A 12,829-nucleotide genomic window follows, 5' to 3' on the forward strand; every position below is an offset into this window, starting at 1 on the left:
ACTGAGGCTTAGGCCTGGAGCTCCCCGGGGGGGCCTGGTTCTCTGGTTCTTTATTAATAGACTCAGCTTCGCAGCAGCCGGGGGAGCCGCCGACCGGGGGATGACAGCTACCGCGTGGTCGGCGGGAGGGGAATGAGGCCTCCCCAGTGCCGCTGCAGTCGCAGGCTCGTTGCCGCCGCCGAGAGCAGGGCCTCCATGGCACAGGTGAGCGTGGCGCCTCGACGCCCCCACAGACCGGGTCCCTGTCCCTGCCCCGCCCGGCCTGCAGGTGGCACCGAGGCGGGGCGCAGGGAAGGGCGCACTGTCAAGGCCGAAGAGCCCTGGGAACAGACAGGGCGCGGGGCCAATCCCAGCTGGGCGCGCACCGGGACGCTGAGCAAGGGAGGAAGTGACCTTGGAGCGGGACCTGTCGGCGGCTGAGGTTCCAGGGAAAGGAGGGAAGGGCATTTGAGGTGAGAATGACAGTCCAGCTTTTGTAGCGCAAACCGTGAAGGCCCACGCGCAAGGACAGCCCCACGCGCAAGAGCCGCCAGGGCTCGTGGGGTGCAGCCGCGCGTCGGGAACGTGTGCCCTGGCCCAGCCCGCCTGCCTTTTGGGGCGGTGAAATCTGCGGGGGTCGAGTGCCCGGGCTCACTTGTGGTCCAGACAAGAGCCAGCAGGGGGACAAACCCCCAACTTCTAACCTCAAAGAAACGCACGTTAAAAGGAGAGATGAGAGGTTCTTCCCTCCTCCACCCCTCCTTTTAGGATTGGCAAAGATTAAAATAATCCCTAATCGGAGGCAGGGACCCGCTTCCACGCGCGGGTGGCAGTGGAAGTTGGTAAGCTTTTCGGCATGGTAGCTTGGCCTGTGGCACCAAAATGTTGCATGTGCCTGCTTGCGTCCCCTCCAGGGATCTATCCTACAGGAGAACCAGAAGCTCCAAGAGGTACATCGACGGCCAACGCAGCTTTTATTTATACCTGCAATGGTGGGGTGGGGGGCGGGGAGGAGGGCTTAATTGTCCCCTGGGGGCCGCGTAAATAGATCACAGCATCGTCAAAGGAAATCTTACGCAGCCTTGGGAAGGCCGTTGGTCATCTCCGTCCCCCCACAGAGAACTATGTCAACGACTTAAGCCAAGCGAAAACAAAACAGCCTTACAGACAGCTTGCATCCTGGCCTTCCTTTAAAACAGCGAGCCTGAGAACCGCAGGGAGAGTTAACTGCAGCGGTGGTGGGGGGCGGGATCAAAGGAGAACTTTCATTTTCTCTTCTAAATTATTCTGCGGTAACAACCAAATAATACAGAGAGAAGGATGGTTGCTAACATGGATTTTTCATAACTAGAAGTAGTCGACCTTAAAAAGAGCCGGGTTCATAAAAAAAGGTTTAAAAGAGTCTTTGTTCATAAGATCGGTGCACTTATGGAGCACCTGCTGTATGCAGAGCCGCCAGCTCGCGCCTGGAAGCATTGCGGGTAAAGATAGGGGAGGGGTGGCTCCCGGGCAGGAAGAGCCCCTTAGCCCTCCTGTTATGCTTGGGGCCCCTCTCCCTCCCCGTCAACCCCCCCGGGTCCCCTGCAGCTGCGCTCGCCCTAGACTCCTGGGACGGGTGGATGTTCAGTTCCCGCTCCCGGCCCCTCTCCCGAGCTCCAGCACAAGGGTCGCTCGGTCACTCTGCCCTGGACTCCAGCTACTCCTCTCCCGGCACCTATTATGTTCTTGACATTGGAAGAATTATTTTAGTAAATCTAACCAAAGCCCAGCAAGGGAGGCATTTATATCCTAGCTAGATGAGGAGAAGCCACGCTGCCTCCAGATCGCTCATGGTATAAGGTCTGATTTGGGGCATAGGCTGTGGAGTCAGATCTGGACCCACTATCCGGTCTATCACTCCCCCCCCTTTTTTTTAGAGACGGGGTCTCCCTACGTTGCCCAGGCTGGCCTTGAACTCCTGGCTTCAAGCGATCTTCCCGCCTCAGCCTCCAGAGTAGCTGGGATTATAGGCGCGCGCCACCACTCCCGGTGGATCGGTTGCTCCTCAGCTCAGTGACGTTGGGCAACTTATTTCCTGGCCCGCCACCCTTGTCTGCATAAAGGAGTCGGGGGTGAATACCATCAGGGGGTGCCTGGAGCATTACACGGGGCAATGCCGATAAGCCGCGAGCATGAGCCAGGCACATAGCCAAGCATTTTATGCGCACAGTCTCCACGAGATGACTCATTTTACGGATGAGGAAACTGAGGCTCGGAGGGTGAGGAATTTCGTCCTAGACCCCATTCCGGCAGAGGTCGAGGACGCGAGCACCCGCGGGAGCCTCAGTTTCCCTCCCCTTCTCGCCAGGCGGACGCCCCGCCCCGCTCAGGCCGCGGGTCCGCCCTCCGCGCGGCGGGAGTCCCCCGCCCGCCGGCGCCGCAGCCGGACCCGCCTCAGCCAATCCGCTGCCGCCGGCGTCGGGTGCGCTCGGCCTCACCCGCGGCCCTCCTTCCCCGGAGCCCGCTCGCCGCTCGCTCACTCAGCCGCCGCTACCACCGCTGCCACTGCCACCGCCACCGCCGCCGCTGCCGCTGCCGCTGCCGCACCTCCGTCGCTGACTCGGTGAGGCCCGGCCGCGCGCGGTGGGGAGGGACGGTGCGGCCCTGCGGGCTGCGGGGGCCGGGCACGGGCGGCGCGCGGGGCTGCCGGGAACCGGACCTGGTGGGGGACCCCGCCGGAACCGGGGCGCCGAGAGGAACCCCCGTATTTCCCCCGGACGGTGGGGTTGTGGAGATCCTGAACCCGGAGAGGCACCGGGGCTCGCCATGTCCCGCAGGGGATTGGGTCTGGGGGCCCGGCGGGGGTCGGTCGGTCAGCAGGCGGGTCCCGTGCGGCCGTGGGAGGGATGCTCGGCCCTCCGGACTTGGCTGGAGGCCTCCGGCCCGGGGCCAACGGGGCCACCGGCTCCCTTGTCTCCCACTCCTTAATCCGCCCCGGACTGGATTGAGTCTGAGGGTCTGACCGGGGGTCGGTCTGCCTGCGGGTGGCCGCGGCAGGGATGCTGGACGCTCTGGATGCTTTCCAGGATGCCTTCGCCCGGGGCCAGTAGGGCCTCCGGCTCCTGTCCCTGCCCATCCCACCCCGGCTCCGGAGAGGATTGAGTCTGAGGGTCCGCCCGTGGATCGGTCACCTGCGGGCAGGTGCAGTGCGGCTGAGGGAGGGATGCTTGGCCCTCGGGATTCGGCAGAACGCCGCTGACCCCATCCCAGCGCCCGTCTCCCCGGTCCCCCTCCCCAAGCCCGCCCTCGCAGTGCAGCCGTCGGGACACGCCCTTGGCGCAGGGACTCCAGGCGGGGTCCGAGCGCTGCCGCGAGCAGGATGAGGGTGCCGGGCCCCGTGCCTGCTTGGGAGCGCCCCGCAGCCTCTCCCGTGCAACGCTGGGTCAAGGGCAGGTGGGCGCGGAGCGCATGCCCAAGGTCGTGCCGGGCCGGGAGCTGCGGGGCCGCGGGAGGGTAGGGGTGTCACGTGGCCGGGCCCTGGCGAACTTGGCCTGCGAGCCCGACGGTGCGGTCAGGGCCACGCGGGGCAGCCCCTTCTTGGAGCCACCGCCGCGGCCAGCCAACAGCCGGCTTCTTTCGCTTTGTCAGGAAAGGCCGTGGGTCAGCCTCTTAAAAATGTAAATCCGCCCTTGGCTTTCCTTAAAGCCGCAGGACTCAAAGATGAGGGCTGATCTTACTTAAAAAAAAAAAAAGAAAGAAAGAAAGAAAGAAAGAAAAGAAAGAAAACAACTCAGAGAGTTAAAATCCCAACTAACTACCAGGTTAAATACATAACAGAGTTAATATTCCCAACTCGGCACAGGCTTTTGGTTCCTCTCGGCTCCGTGTGTTATAAAATATTTAAGAACAGATTTTAGTAGGAAGCCGGTAACTTTGTAAGTTACCGAATAAAATGAAAATCGGTTTTACCTTTTGCAACGGTGTATTTTCTTACACCATTTTCTTCCACAGGTGTCTGGTTTCTGGTCATTCCAGATATGCAAGCATGTTTATTTCCAAGCCACACACCAAGTGAATAAAAAGTGGCTGAGCCCTGGTCTTTTATTTATGTCAGGAAGCACCCCCACCTCCGGGCCTTTCCAAATTCTTTAAGGCGACTCTAACCGAGGAAACGTAGCAATAAATTGAGGACATTAGTGTCGCTGAGAATGCACACCGCTGAGACCAGCGAGCATCCAGCTGTCATTTGGTCTGGGGATTCTTTGGGTTGGTTTTGCCTCAATACCAAGAACCTGTGGACTGCTTTTCGCATGTAAATGACTGGTTTCCTTCCTGTGAAGCATTGCTGCCTCGACCTTGCACTTGAACTCTTATCTTAACAGTTGGAATCAAACAGTAAAAAGGGCCAGGTTTGGGAGTGCACACACTTTGTTTCAAAGTGGCAGAAATTAGCATCATGCACAGGCCAAAATAACGTTTCGAGTTGGTACGGGGTAGAGAATTAAACTGGGTTCCTTCCGATGCTGCTGCGGCGGCTGTGTTTGGCCCCGGCCCCGGACCAGTGGTCACCAAGCGGTCAAGCTGGGCCTCCAGGGAGTCCTGGAACGAGGGCCTGCCCTTACCCAACCCTGGCCCCGCGTGCCCATTCATAAAAACACTGTCAGTTTTCACTGGGGCTTCACAGTGAGCCCCTTTTAGACGCGCCCTGGGCTCTTGAGCGCGGTGCCTGCGTTTCTGGCTCGTTGGATGCAGCATCTGTCATCAGAAGCACTGAGCACCGAGCTGTCCCCAAAGTTGGGCACCGCAGGGCTCGACCTTTCCACGGAGAGGTGCGTTGCATTTCTCCCGCTGGGGTGGCCACAGGAGCGGGCGCCAGCTCGCTCCGGAAGGTCTCTGTGGGCACGGCGGGTGGAACAGGATCCGAGCGCCTGGGACGCGCCAGCCCGGGGGCGGGGCTGCTGCTGACCTTTCCCCTACTTTTCTCAGCCGTCACGTGACGCCCGCCCGGGGCTTGGGGGAAGGGGCGGGGCGCGAAGCCGCAGTTGCTGGCGGTGCCCTTCCGAAGACGCGTTCCAAGCAAGCAATTAAACTTGCTGCCCGAAATCTAAAGGCGCAGGGGCGGTGGCAGCGGCGGCGGGAGGCGGAAACCGGCGCCTGCGCTGGCCAAGGGCTGCTTCTGCACTTTGATCGTTTGCATTTTTTCCTTTGTTGGAAAAAATGTTTAGTCACTCTGCATGGTTATTATTGGCAGGCCAGAGTTCTGTTGCTGGTGAAAGCCTGAACTTGAATGCCGGAAGAATTGGTGCTTTGAGAATTAAAATGGCTGTTCGAGATTGTGTTGGAGAGATTCTCTCCAACACACTTTAAAGAGGCCCCAATTGTCTTCTGCCAGTCTTGAGCTTTTCTTGTGAAGATTTTTGTTGTTGTTGTTTTTACAAATAAGCGATATAAGCACACGATGCAGAGTTAAAGAGGCACGAATGGGCCTGGACTCGTGGCTCACGCCTGTAATCTCAGTGCTTTGGGAGGCCAAGGTGGGAGGATTGCTTTGAGGCCAGGAATGTCCAACCTGGGCAACAGAGCCAGACCCCGTCTCTACAATTAGTAAGGCCTGGTGGAGTGCATCTGTGGTCCTAGCTACTCAGGAGGCTGAGGTAGGAGGATGGCTTTAGCCCAGGAGGTGGAGACTGCAGTGAACTATGATTGCACCACTGCACTCCAGTCTGGGTGACAGAGCCAGATCCTGTCTCTATTTTTTTTTTTTTAAAGGTGCAGATACAGAGTAGAGTCCTTCTCACTTGGTTCCCCTCTCCAGATGCCACCACTATTAACAGTTTCTTTGACGACATGTACAGGATATGTTTTTTAAACAAATTGATTGCTTAACACAAGTAAGGACTTTTTTCTGCTTGCTAGCTTCAAATATTTGTTACCTTATGTAAATTTCAACTTTTACCTCATTCAAATGTCAGGTAAAGGTTGGATCCCCAGCAGGCCCTGGGCTGAGGCCAGCTGCTTATTTGGGTAACTTGATAGCCTCAGAAGTGTCTGTCGGCCTTTGCCTTTTTTTTGGTGAAGATTGTTCTTGGGTCCAGGAACATCTTTGGAAGTTAACAATGAAAGAAATGATGCTGAGTGAGGCGTGCCTCTCCGGGGTGGGCAGGAGGATCACGGTCACCTTGGAGGGTTGGGCAGTAGGGTGGGTACCGCTCTGCTTCCTGAGGGATATAGCTTAGGCGTTGGACATCAAGTTCTTTAGGTTAAGAAAGGAAGGCTTCATACTCCTGATGCTGGTGGTTTGTGGTACCCAGCCCAAGAGCCGGAGAGCCAGCCTGCATTCTTCTTGTTCCCTAAGCCCCCACATGCGGCCGGGGCTAAGTGCTGCTACTTCTTCCTAACCCGTCCTTACACTCACCTTCCTCATTGTTTCAGTGGCCCAGAGCAGACATTCAGATACGTGTTTTGTAGAGATGGGGTCTTGCTACATTGCCCAGACTGGTCTCAAATACCTGGGCTCAAGCGAACTTCCTGCCTCCGCCTGCCAAAGTGTTGGGATTATAGGCGTGAGCCACCATACCCAGTCCAGAATTCCTTTGATTTTATTATTTTTGTTTTTTGAGATGAAGTCTCAGTCTGTCACCCAGGCTGGAGTGCAGTGGCATGATCTCGGCTCACCATAAACTCCACCTCCCGGGTTTAAGCGATTCTCCTGCCTCAGCCTCCCGAGTAGCTGGGATTACAGGCACCCACCACCACACCTGGCTAATTTTTGTATTTTTAGTAGAGACGAGGTTTCACCATGTTGACCAGGCTCGTCTTGAACTCCTGACCTCAGGTAATCCACCTGCCTCAGCCTCCCAAAGTGCTGGGATTACAGGCGTGAGCCACCGTGCCCGGCCCAGAATTCCTTTTATAACCTGACAACCCATTATGTTGACCCTATAAATGTGAATAGTCCGTCATGATAAACTTCAGTACAGGAAATTCACTGTGTGGCCAATTTAAATAATGTGAATATTGAATGATCAGTCATGAATTCAAGGTGCAACCTTTCATAATGAGAGCTCCAGGCTGGGTGTGGTGGAGCACACCTGTAGTCCCAGCTTAGGCGGAGCTCAGCAAGAGGATCTCTTGAGCCAGGAGTTCAAGGTCACCCTCAGCAACAGAACAAGACCCTGTCTTATAAAATAAATAAATAAATAATGAAAATTCCTTCACCTTTCTTGTACATGAAACCCTCCAAAAAACATAAGGTGAGTCTCACATTCTCACTTCTAAGGTGCTTCCGTCGGGTTTGGGAAACAATTTCTTTTTTTTTTTTTTCTTTTTTGAGATGGAGTTTCGCTCTTGTTTCCCAGGCTGGAGTGCAGTGGTGCGACCTTGGCTTACTGCAACCTCCGCCTCCCGGGTTCAAGCAGTTCTCCTGTGACAGGCGCCCACCACCACGCCCAGCTAATGTTTTGTAACTTTAGTAGAGATGGGGTTTCACCATGTTGGCCTGGCTGCTTTTGAACTCCTGACCTCAGGTGATCCACCCGCCTCGGCCTCCCAAAGTGCTGGGATTACAGGCAGGAGCCAACACACCCAGCCAACTTTGGGAAATAACTTCTATTTGTGTGTATACACATTTACTGGAAAAGTACAGGGGCACCATTACAAATACGCATATCTGCAATTGAATAACAACGTGGCTCACACAGTGTGGAGAGCATGCACCCACGCTTGCCCAGTGAAGAGGAGCTGCTGCTTTTCTTCCTTCCCATTATTGCTAATTTTTGCCTGCACCTCAGTTCAGAAGAGCCATGAACTTTACTGCACGCGCGTGCTAGTTTTAGGGAAACCCCTGGGCTGCTGATGTCCTTCCAGAGCCTTCCTGGTACTTCCCTTGAAGTTCTTTGGGCAGCAGTGAGGAGGCCAGGCCCGATTTTTGCCACCTTGGAAGTCATGCATGTTGTGAAGGTGGTTTCCCCGGACTGGAGCCAGTCCCGGAGGCCTGCACTAGCTTTCTAGCCAAGCAGAACCTTCCCAGGCATTGGTCACCCGGGCATCCAAGAATGTGTTGTAGATGATAAGATAACTGCCCTGCCCTTCGCCAGAGACACTGCTTCCGACTCTGCCTACGATGCTGCCTCCAGTTTTTCCAGGAATGGGGCCCATGTCATCCAGCCTCACACTTTCTCTTTTCCTAGAGGCCCTGCTGGTATTCCTGCTGAGCTAAGCTGTCGCTTCCCACGGCTAACCTTTTCTCAGAGGATTTCCAACACAGTTGTTTACCGCTGGAGGAGATGGGCAGCTGTTAGCTAGGTTTGAGTAGAAGGCAGAGCCTGCTCCTGTGTGCGTGGGCACTGTGCAGTGGGAAGACTGCAGCATGTGGATAATTTTACAGTTGGCGCTGACGGTGTTTGTATTCACTGGAGTTTTATTGCTGGCTGCAATCTCATCATTTTGGTTACAACAGTGACCTAATTTTATATCTGTGTTGTAACTTTAGGAATCCTAAGTAGAACTTTTTGTGTAGTACCTACCACTTTGCTTGGGGATTTAAGAGTACAAGTTTTGGAGTTGGACTTGGGTTTTTTTTTGTTTTTTTTTTTTGAGACAGAGTCTCACTCTGTCGCCCAGGCTGAGTGCAGTGGTGCAATCTTGGCTCACTGCAACCTCCACCTGCCAGGTTCAAGAAATTCTCCTGTCTCAGCTTCCCTAGTATCTGGGACTATAGGTGCACACCACCATGCCCAGCTAATTTTTTGTATTTTTAGTAAAGACTGGGTTTCACCATATCGGTCAGACTGGTCTCGAACTCCTGACCTCAGGTGATCCATCTGCCTCAGCCTCCCAAAGTGCTGGGATTAGAGGTATGAGCCACCACGCCTGGCCTGGGCCTGGGCCTGGGTTTGATTTCCAGCCCTGCTATTTGCTGGCTGTGACATTGGGCAAGTTTCTTGACATCTAAGCCCTGGTTTTCTCATTAGTACATGGAGGTAGCCCTATTCCCCATTTCCTAGGGTGCTAGCGAGAATTAAATGATCTAATGCTAGTCAGATACATCAGTATGAAAATATATATGGGTCACATTGTCTAGCATATGTCAAAGGGTTTGGTAAAAGGAATGTTCTGAGTTGGGTGCAGTGGCTCACGCCTGTAATCCCAGCGCTTTAGGAGGCCAAGGTGGACGGATCGCTTGAGGTCAGGAGTTCGAGACCAGCCTGGTCAACATGGTAAAAGCCCATCTCTACTAAAAATACAAAATTAGCCAGGCGTGGTGGCGCATGCCTGTAATCCCGGCTACCTGGGAGGCTGAGGCAGGAGAATCACTTGAACCCAGGAGGCAGAAGTTGCTGTGAGCTGAGATCATGTCACTGCACTCCAGCCTGGGTGATGGAGCAAAACTTCGTCTCAAAAAAAAAAAAAAAAAAAGGAACATTCTTTATCTTCATTATTGAGAGCACAAAAAGGGATCTGTATGTCTTACCTACCTACCTTCCACCCACCTGTTAGTATCGCCATACCTGTTGATTGCAAGGCTATGTTGAAATACTTCTGCCCCACTCATAAATTATTTACATATTTCAGTTGCTATAAAGACCATTTTCTTGGAAGTCTGTTATCACGCACCAAGTTTTATTGTTTGTTTTATATTACAGAGGCAATTCCCATATCTCCATTTTCCTTGGGCGTGTTTTGAAACCTGGCAATGCACGGTGCATCAAACGGACCTTTCACCTGCTTTCCTCGGCCACCTGCCTGTCTCAGCTCTGCAGGATTGGGGGTGCAGGGGTGGGGAGGTTTGCTCAAAGGGCATAAGGACCTGTGTCGTGGGTGGCTTCTTGATTACGTGGCCAGTGTTAGGATTCATAGGCCAATGACTTCGAAAGAGGTGAAAGGTTTTGGTTAAAAGGAATTGATTATGGAGAAAGAGAACAAAGTGAACACTTTCAAAAAACAAAGTAGCAGAGCAGTTTATCGGCCAAGGATTTGGGGAATATTGAGCAAAGTTGTAAAAATGAAGATAACCGTAAGCAAAATTGAAGATGTGTTATCACCAGCCCCCCAATTGTTCATGTAGCATTCAGCGTTACAGAACTGTCTGTAGTCTTCAGGATTCGATTCGGATGACACGAGGATTCAGGTCCTTGAGAAGTGTATTTGGAAGACTGAACACGTAACTCACAAGTGAAGGTCGTTTGCCAGCCGGTGCAGGTGACATTGATAAATGTCTCTTGTAGAATTTCTTGGGGAGTTTGGATTCATGGGCTGCCCACTAAAGTGCTGGCAGCTTTAAGCTAAGTATGAAAAAAGGAGAAAACAGAAATGGAAAAAGAACTGAAGACCTCCCAGCTGCGAGCCAGTTAGTGGCATAGGTCCAGGCTGGTGGGCCTGGCGGAGGGGCAGGTGACAGGGAGAGCTGAGCTTGGAAGACAGTAGGAACAACCACGGAAGAGGTGAGCTGGAGACGGGACAGTGGATTTGTGACAGCTGTGATGAAGGGTTGCGGCCTTGGTTGGGGCCTCTTATTCTGCATCTCTGTGTGGTTCCGAGAGCAGATTAGCATAAGGTGCTTAAGTGCTCTGGCACAGACCTCAGTGACGAGTCCCTTCATAGCCTCCAGGATGGCACATGGCCTGGCTCCCATGCTCTACCTGGGAGTTGCTGGGCACCCAGTGTGCTCTGGGCAAGGAGGTCTGTGTGAGCTCCCAGCAGGGCAGGTGGGCTCCAGGTGGGCGATCTCCACCCCGCACCCCCCAACCCCGCTCAGCCTCCCCCACTCCCCAACCCCACTCAGCCTTTCTGTTTTTGTGAGACAGGGTCTCACTCTGTTGCCCAGGTTGGAGTGCAGTGGCACAATCTGGGCTTGCTGCAGCCTCGACCTCCCAGACTCAAGAAATCTTCCCATCTCAGCCCCCAGAATGGCTAGGACCACTGGTATGCACCACCACGTCCAGCTAATTTTTTTTTTTTTTTTTTTTTTTTTTGAGACGGAGTCTCGCTCTGTCGCCCAGGCTGGAGTGCAGTGGCACCATCTTGGCTCACTGCAAGCTCCGCCTCCCAGATTTACGCCATTCTCCTGCCTCAGCCTCCCGAGTAGCTGGGACCACAAGCGCCCGCCACCTCGCCTGGCTAGTTTTTTGTATTTTTTTTAGTAGAGACGGGGTTTCACCAGGTTAGCCAGGATAGTCTCGATCTCCTGACCTCGTAATCTGCCCGTCTCAGCCTCCCAAAGTGCTGGGATTACAGGCTTGAGCCACCGCAGCTGGCCCCAGCTAATTTTTTGTATTTTTGGCAGAGAAAGAATTTTGCCATGTTGGCCAGCCTGGTCCTGAACTCCTGGACTCAAGCAATTTTGCCCTCCCAAAGTGCTGGGATTTCAGGCGTGAGCCACTGCGCCTGGTCTCCCACTCAGCCTTTCAGGGCTCACATCCACTTGGGGCAGAGGCACAGGCCAGGCCCTAGCCACCGTGCCAGCTTCTCATAAGTGATTTCTGTACTTTCAGTAAAAATAGACACGTCCGCGGCCCCACCACAATGCCGGACGATGTGGTGTCTTTGGCGTGATGGAGGCCGCTGGGGTATTGCCTCCGCCTCCGATTTACCCTATAGCTGTCCTGGGGGCACACAGCAAGAAGGGGTCTTAGGTCAGGAACAGCCCCCAAGGGTCCGCCTGTTTCACTTACCCAGAGCTGCCTCCTCCACGAGTCCGTTCCCAGGGCTAGTTTGGGATTCCCGTCCGAGGGCTCCGTGATGATTTGAGGGAGCGAGTGAGTGACAGGGAAGAGGTTAAGTTCCCTTTTCATCCATCTGTATTTTTCTGCATTTTCTTATTTCTTCCTTTTAACTTTTCTTCCTCCTTCTCTTTTCTGCCTTTCTTTCCAGTAAAAGTGTTCTCTCCTCTAGCCATCCTTGAACTTGGGGCGCGGGTGCACGCCCTGCCGTGCAGCTTGGATCCCAGTGGTCACACTGTGTAAACTTCATCTCCCAGGACACCACCTTTCCCCACCTGGGCTGTGATATGTCTCTGAGACCTGGGCATGGAAGAAAATCGCAGCAGGAGAGGGGCTGCAGATAGGCCAGCCCCTGGGGTGACGTGGGTTAAAGAGCAGTTGGGCAGGTCTCTCTGGGAAGTCTCTGTATGGGGGTGGCTTGGAGAAAGGAGGTCTGGGCTGTAGAGCGGATGTGTTGCTGGTGGGACATGGGAGCCCGGGGACCTTCACATCAGCAGGTTCTGGGGACTGGAGTGAACAGCCCTAGTCCATCCCTACTTCTCCCCAGGCAGGGCAGGTGCCGGCGTTCTCAGTAAGAGAAACCCTGGGGAGGATATGGGCACGTGGGCAGGTGGCAAGATTCATTGTCAGCTGGTGAAGTTTTGGCTGGTTGAAGATGTGCTTGGAAGGTCAGGTGCAGTGTGCTCAGGTTTAAGCTAAAGTCCAGGGGGGCTGGCTGACTCCCGGGGTGCAGGGGGAGCCACCCACTAGTTCAGAAGCCAGAGGGGCCCAAGGCAGCAGCAGATAGACCAGGGCCAGCTTGTGTGCCTCGTGGCCTCCCCCAGGAGGAAGAAGGAACAGGAAGTGGGACCAGCCCACAGAGACTTAACGGTTTAGTTGTACACCATGAGTGGGACGTGGCAGAGCCCCCACCAGCCCGAGGAGGCTGCTGCCTACTTGCCCACGCTCAGGCCATGCCGTGCCCCTGCTGCCCTCCTCGCTTACAGCCTCAGGAGGGCCGAAGGAGTGAGCAGAGAGGCTGCCTAGTGTCGGTGGCCTGGATTCAGACACAGGCCCGGCCGCCAACTGGCCTGAGGGCCCTTCCTCCCAGTGTGCTAGAGCTCCCAGCCACAGTGCCCAACCTGGCAGGGCATGCCCAGGACTCCAGGGAA

General features: G+C 54.7%; 1 protein-coding gene across 2 annotated transcripts in view; it reads left to right on the top strand.

Annotated features, from left to right (window-relative positions):
- The first annotated feature begins 317 nt into the window (after positions 1 to 317).
- Positions 318 to 12,829, top strand: part of CPT1A (carnitine palmitoyltransferase 1A) — an 85,900-nt gene continuing 73,388 nt past the window's right edge. Inside the window, exon 1 of one of the 2 annotated variants that reach the window (XM_033207455.1) lies at positions 318 to 452. The gene's annotated coding sequence lies outside the window, so the exon portion shown is untranslated. Of the gene's footprint in view, positions 453 to 2,408; positions 2,582 to 12,829 lie in introns of those variants that run through there. The other variant, XM_033207454.1, reaches the window with a different exon arrangement.

The sequence above is a fragment of the Trachypithecus francoisi genome, unplaced genomic scaffold (genome assembly GCF_009764315.1).
Source record: "Trachypithecus francoisi isolate TF-2019V2 unplaced genomic scaffold, Tfra_2.0 Lachesis_group8, whole genome shotgun sequence".
Taxonomy (NCBI): domain Eukaryota; kingdom Metazoa; phylum Chordata; class Mammalia; order Primates; family Cercopithecidae; genus Trachypithecus; species Trachypithecus francoisi.